We start from the raw sequence: 6882 nt of genomic DNA on the forward strand, positions 1-6882 counted from the left end.
GCGGCGCCCCGATCTCTGGGTGGAGGCGAGGCCGCAGGGAGGGGTGGACTGCAGGTGTTGCGGGGATTCGTGACGGGGTGAGCTCGGGTCCTGAACCCTGAAACCGTTGGCTTCCGCCCTCTCCCACTGCACGGGGCCCTTTGCATCCAATACTCGGGGTTTAGTGTGTGGTCATGGTGGAGGGAGTGGGGCATTCAGAAAACTACACCCTCATTACCCCTTCGCCTCCCTTCACCCCCTTTCAGAGCCCTTGTGCCCTGTTCCGCGTTGTAACTTGCAGGAGCCCTGACGAGCGGGTCTGTGGACTTGGTCTCAGCACAGCCTGATAACTGCTCATTTAGTTGGCATTGTGGGAAGAAAGTATGTTTAAAATGCTCCTTAAATAATTTCGTGCTGCTAAGATGTTCCCTGGAGGAGATACTTGCCCGGTCCACAGGCCATTCTGCAATTCTGTGTACGCCCCAGCCTCAGTGGTTCTACCCCGCACAACCTCCAACATTCTCTGATGCCTTTCCAGCACTCCTAGAGACTTGCAAGGACTCTGCAGGGCCTGAGGCCTGACGTGACCGCGCTGCTTATGTCTCTGACTTTCCTCATGCCACTTCAGTCCTTGTGCTTTAGCCCTTCTGGTCTAGAAACACTGCCCCATGCCCCCTGCATGGCCTCTTCCCTCTTGTCAGTCATGTCTCTGCTTAATTCGCTACTTAATCTCAGAAAGGCCTTCCTCACCCAGTCTAAGCCAGTTCCCTATCAAGCGTTATTCTATCTCACGTTCTATATAAATTTATCACCAGTTGAAAGCATCTTTTTCGTTTCTTTGTTGTGTTTATTTTTTTAATTAAGATTTATTTTTATTTTTTTAATTAAGATTTATTTAATTTTACTTAATATTATTATGTTAATTTGACCTAGGTGGTGGTGGGGAGTGCGAAAGCGGGCCACCAGTTCCGGAACTACTAACTGCAATCAGCCATGTGGGAGTCTAGCACCTTAACCACCATGCCACTTCCTGGCCCAATTTTTAAATTAGTATACCAGCCATTCCATTGGCAGTGTAGAATCTGACTCCCTTAACTATTTAGGCCCCTGGACCAGACCCTATGTGTTTATTTATCATGCTCTTCCCCCTCAATGGAAGCCCTGGGAGAGTCAAGACATCACCTGTCTTTCCTGTCCAGGAAACTTCAAAAAGTCTGGAAAATACAATTAAATTACAGTTTTATTGTGGTGCAAAATTATTTTTAAATCCATGCATTTTTTTTTCATAAACACATATTCCATAAATTTCTCAAAGACCCCTTACACTGAATGAATGAACTCAACTTGGGTGTTTCTGAACTCTTTCTAAAGCTTTGCTCCCTCCTCACCTATGACACTACATCTCTGCTGTACCTTGATTGCATCTTGGTTGATGCAACTACTCAAGTCCAAGTTAGGTCACTAGAAATGGATGCTGGCAACACAGGTGACGCCGAGGTTTGCTAGTAGCCACACATCATGGGACCTGCCTCTCCAGTGGCTTTTCTGCACAGACTCATTAGCTCTCCTCAAGTTTCTTAAAACAGAGTCAAAATTCCTTCCTCTAGCTCTCTTGTCCTATGGTCATTATAAATGACTGTAAAGACAGTATTTGGGCTTGTAAAGAGGAAACTAAACTACATCTACCACTTTCCACACAACTTTGGAAGAGTTGTTCAACCTCTATGTGCCCAAGGTTCTTTCTCTGTGAAATGGAAATAACAGTTATGTTTACTTCATAGAGTTGTTCTGAGAATTGAATATAAAGCCTTGAGAAAGTAAGTGCTGACTATTTTAGAGGGTACAATATAGTCACTTACATTTGAAATGAGAATCTTAAATCAAGTCAGAAGATCTAGTATATATATTCCTTGAGCCGCTCTGGTTTGACATGAGAAAGAACTATAGGATGCCCTTCTAAAAGTGATTGAATATCTGACAAGGCATAGGAAATGCTACACCAAAATATGGCGCCTTGGAGACTGAGAAAACAGCAGAAGTAACGTCTCTGACCTTCCCTTACCCCTTTCTCCTGCAAAGTGGACTTTAGAAACTAGAATTCCCCTGTCTCATCCCTTTTTCCATAACCAAGTCATTCTATAATCATCTCCTTCCTTCTCCCTTAAAGGCCCTCATGTTACAGGTGTCCTTCCCTATATCCAGAGGGAAGGAATGTCACATGAGGACACAAAGAAGAAACTGATCAAATAGGCCTTGCTAAATTCTATTGTATTATCATTAAATCATCTCCAGTTGTCCTCCAATCATACTTCTGTATAATTGTCCGCAAAAATATCCAGGTCTATCTTTAAGTTTTCTTTTTTCTTTTTTTTGGGAGAGGTTTTTGCCATAGGGCGTGTGTGCTCGCCAGACAGACAGAGACAGAGAGACAGAAAGCGAGAAGTCACCTCCCTGGGGGATGGCCACACCACAATCCCTTCTCCTCCATTCTCCTCTTGGGATCTTGGGCATGCACGCACACGTGCCCAGCGTGAGTTTTAAGCCACCGGGTCCGGGACTCAAACCGCGGTTGACTACATGGAAGTCCAGCGACATAGCCATTACGCTAACTGCTGGTCCCAAGTTTTCTTTTTTCTTTTCTTTCTTTGTTATAGTGCATGTGTGCTTGCTGGAGAGAGACATGGGGACAGACAGAGAGGACTTGAGAAAGCACCTCCCAAGGGAGATAACCACACTGCAGTTTCTCTCAAGAGGTTGGGTGCACACACACACACACACACCAGGCATATTTTTTAAGCCAAACCATGCAGTTGGCCATATGGGATCCAGCCACCTTAAGCATCCTGACACCAGCTGATCCTGGGTCTTCATTTCTGAAGGCTCTTGTGTCACCTAAAACATGGATAAAATAAATATGCATGCTGGGACCGGTAGGTGGCATGGTGGTTAAGAGTGCTGGGCTCCCACATGGCCAACCATGGTTGGAGTCCTGGACATGGCGGCTTGCTTTTCTCACTTTCTCTTTCTCACTCTATCCCTCCCTGCCCAAGGGGCCAGCAGTTAGCGTAATGGCTATGTTGCTGGACTCCCATGTAGTTGACCACGGTTCAAGACCTGGGCCCGGTGGCTTAAAACTCATGCCAGGCATATGTGCGTGTGTGCCCAAGATCCCGAGAGGAGAATGGAGGAAAAGGGGTTGCAGTGTGGCCATCCCCCCTGGGGGGTAATTTCTTGCTTTCTGTCTTTGTCTGGTGAGCGCACGCCCCCTATAGCAAAAACCTCTCCAATAAATAAATAAATAAATAAATAAGTGAAGTTAAACAAAAATCTAAAAAAAATTTGTTTTAAAAAAATGCATGTTTTTCTTTTGTTTGTTTTATTTTTAAATTGCTACAGGGCACATGAGCTTACCAGAGAGACAGAGAGGAAATGAAACAGAGCAAGAACCCCCTAATGTATTTTCTAGGGTTCCTGAAATATAAAGTCTATTTGCATTGTCATGGCCCAGGGTAAGGAGTAAGTCTTCAGACTTTGGTTATGATAATGACCAACAAGGACCATGAGTGAGGGCCATTTGACCTCTAAAACTCTCACTTAAAGGAAAGAAGATTTTCATTTCAATATATAAGATGTTTTGTAGACTGGAAACTGCTGGTTGTGAGCTCAGAGACCCCAGGCTGAACGGTTCCAGACACCTGAAGAGGAATTTGATTATCTAAGGCTTCACCAATCAAGAATGCCCACGAGCTGATCACGCCCTCTTGAACCAATCACTGAACTGATCACGCGCCTGGGACCGCTGCCCCTAATTTTGCCCTTAAAAACTCGTGGGAACCGTCTCAGGGAGACCGGGCCTTTTCATCATGACATCCCGCTCTCCTTGCTTTGCGCTTTGCAATAAAGCTGTCCTTTCCTTCATCACACCATGTGCCTATGGCTTGGTTTTATAGTGCTTGGGTTGAGTGAACCTGATTTGAGTTCGATAACAGAAACAACCCTCTTTTAAACTTTGGGGTTTGAAACATTAGAGCGTGGTCACACCACAATGTCGTCTCCATTTCTCCGTCCTGTTGGGATTTGGGGTACCTGTGCACATGGTGTGCTTTTCAGCTTCAGGGTCTGGGATTCCAACCACTGTGTAGGCTATGTGAAATCTATTCCCCTTAACCAGTGGGCTATAAGGCCAGCCTCTTTTTCCCTTGTTCACCTGTCTTTTGTTAAAGAATCTCAGCCCTGAGCCTTGTGATGAGTAAGGAAAAGATGACTTTTTCTCTCCTACACATAGTGTTACCAAACTCAAATCAAGTCTGCTCGCCCAAGTGCTATAAAACTAAACCATAAGCACATGGTGTGATGAAGGAATGTACAGCTTTATCGCAAAGCGAAAAACAAGGAGAGTGGGCAGCTCAGGCAGAAAAGGTCTCCTAAGACAGTCCCCACATGTGCTTTTAAGGACAAAATTAAGGTCAGAGGTCCCATATGCATGATCAGTTCAGTGACTGGTTCAAGAGGGCAAAATCCTCTTATGGGCGTTCTGCTTGGTGAGACCTTAGAAAATCAAATTTCTCTTCAGGTTTCTGGATCCATCAGCCTGGGATCTTTAAGCTCACAGCCAGCAGTTTCCATCCTACAAAACATCTTACATATTGAAATGAAAACCTTATCTTTCCTGTAAGTGAGAGTTTTAGAGATCTAATGGCCCTTATTCATGGTCAATGTTTCATTATCATAACAGAAGCCTGAGGTCATACCCCTTAGTCTGGGCCATTACAATGTAAATAGACCTTGGATTCAAAGCACCTTAGAAAATGACTTTTTAGTTCATCCCTTATTTTCAGTTTGGGAAAATTTACTTTTTCTTTAACAGAAGGGGAAGCTGAGGACCCATCCCTCTTGCGGGGGTAGGGGGGGTCCCTGCTTGGTTTCAATAGTATAAGCTTATTTACTTAAAATATGGTATTCAAAATCTGATGATCTTAAGATTGCTTCAGTGCTTAGAAAGAGGTCTCTAAACCATAAGAAATACTTTTAAAATATGGAGCTCGCTTTGGTAAAACTGCAAAGCATCTGTTTAAATCATCGTATGAAGGATACTTATAAACCAGAGTGAATACATGAATGAATGAACGAATGTCTTTGTAGTGGTGAAAATTTTCTCTACCCTCTAAAGTTTTGATAACTGAGTCTATGAAATAAATAGAGAATAGAAAAGATAGCAGGAGAAAAGACATATTCATTTATTAGGTGGCTCTGGGGTATCACATGAAAGAAAAGCGAGATTCAGTAACCCATTGAAATTTAGAAGTTTAAATGCCCTCTTCATAGAAGACAGAGAGGGGAAAGGGATGTAGGCAACTTAGGGACCTGTGGATGATTTTTGGGAAAGACAAATAGGTGATGACTGCCCTGGGACAGGCTCTGGTTGTGTCTTTGGCCTTCAGTCTCTCCTCTTCTGATAATGTTCATGTGGTTGATGAGATTCCTGGCGAGGAGACTCATACAATCCAGTTCCTCTTTGGATACCTATCTGTAGGCAAATAAGGGAAGTTCAGAGGGGAGAAAGATGAGCAAGAGACAGGAGAAGGTCCAAGAGACCTTGATTCTGAGGCCGCTTCTGAGGCCTTTCAGTCTTTCATACAAAGAAGCCAGTCAGCAGGCCAAATTGCCTACTTTGATATATCTTCCTGAGCCCCACCATTTTTAAAGGAAAAGCTAAAAGTTACCTGAACTAACTTGAATTTAAAGCCTGTATTTTTTTTGTGTTTTTTTTTTTTTGTAAAGAATCATTTTACTTAACTTTATTGATCTGTTTATATTGATCTGTTTATTTATTTATTTTTTAATTTGACCAGAAATTGTTTTACTTAACTTTATTGATCTGTTTATATCGATCTGTTTATTTATTTTTTAATTTGACCAGAGAGGGACAGAGTGAGAGAGAGAGAGGGAAGTGAGAAAGCAAGCCGCCAGGTCTGGGAGTCAAACCATGGTCGGCCATGTGGGAGTCCAGTGCCCTTAACCACCCCACCACCTGTGGGCCCCAAAGCCTGTATTTGTTTTTTAGCACAAACTTAAACTAATAAACAGAGACCTTTTGTGCTACTAAGAAGTGACTGTTTTTGTGCTAAGAACTGGCTGTAAGCCTAAAAATTATAGGTTTATGGGGCCGCCAGGTGGCATACTGCTTAAGGGTGCTGAACTCCCACATGGCCAACAGTGGTCTGAGTCCCAGACCAGGCAACTTACTTTCTCACTCCCTCTCTCTCGCTCTCTCTCCCTCCTTTTCTCTCTCTGTCCCTCTCTGGTCAAATTAAAATAAATAGACATATAAAGATAAATAAAATAATTCTTAAAAAAAAATGTTGGGACCAGCAGTTGGCGTAATGCCTATGTCACTGGACTCCCATATAGTAAACTGCGGTTCAAGTCCCGGACCCGGTGGCTTAAACTCATGCCCGGCGCATGTGTGCATGCCCAAGATCCCAAGAGGAGAATGGAGGAGAAGGGATTGCACCATGGCCATCCCCCCGGGGGGGGGGGCGTAATTTCTCACCTTCTATCTTTGTCTCTCTCTCTGTCTTTCTTGCAAGCACACGTGCCCTATTGCAAAAACCTCTCCAAAAAAAAAAAAAAAAAAAAAAAAAAAAAAAAAAAAAAAAAAATGCTGGTTTTATACTAAATGTCTTTCAGTTCAAAAGTTAGTGAAAAATAATCTTGTATAATAAACAAGTGACAGGGTTAGCACTAGATGGCCTAGTGGTTAAGGCTCTGGATTCCCACATGCCTGACCACAGTTTGAGTCCTGGACCCAGTGGCTTGAAACTCATACCGGGTGAGACCAGCGGTTAGCGTAATGGCTATGTCGCTGGACTCCCACGTAGTCGACCGCGGTTCACATCCTGG

The sequence above is a fragment of the Tupaia chinensis genome, unplaced genomic scaffold, assembly GCF_000334495.1.
Source record: "Tupaia chinensis unplaced genomic scaffold, TupChi_1.0 Scaffold000678_1, whole genome shotgun sequence".
Lineage (NCBI taxonomy): Eukaryota > Metazoa > Chordata > Mammalia > Scandentia > Tupaiidae > Tupaia > Tupaia belangeri.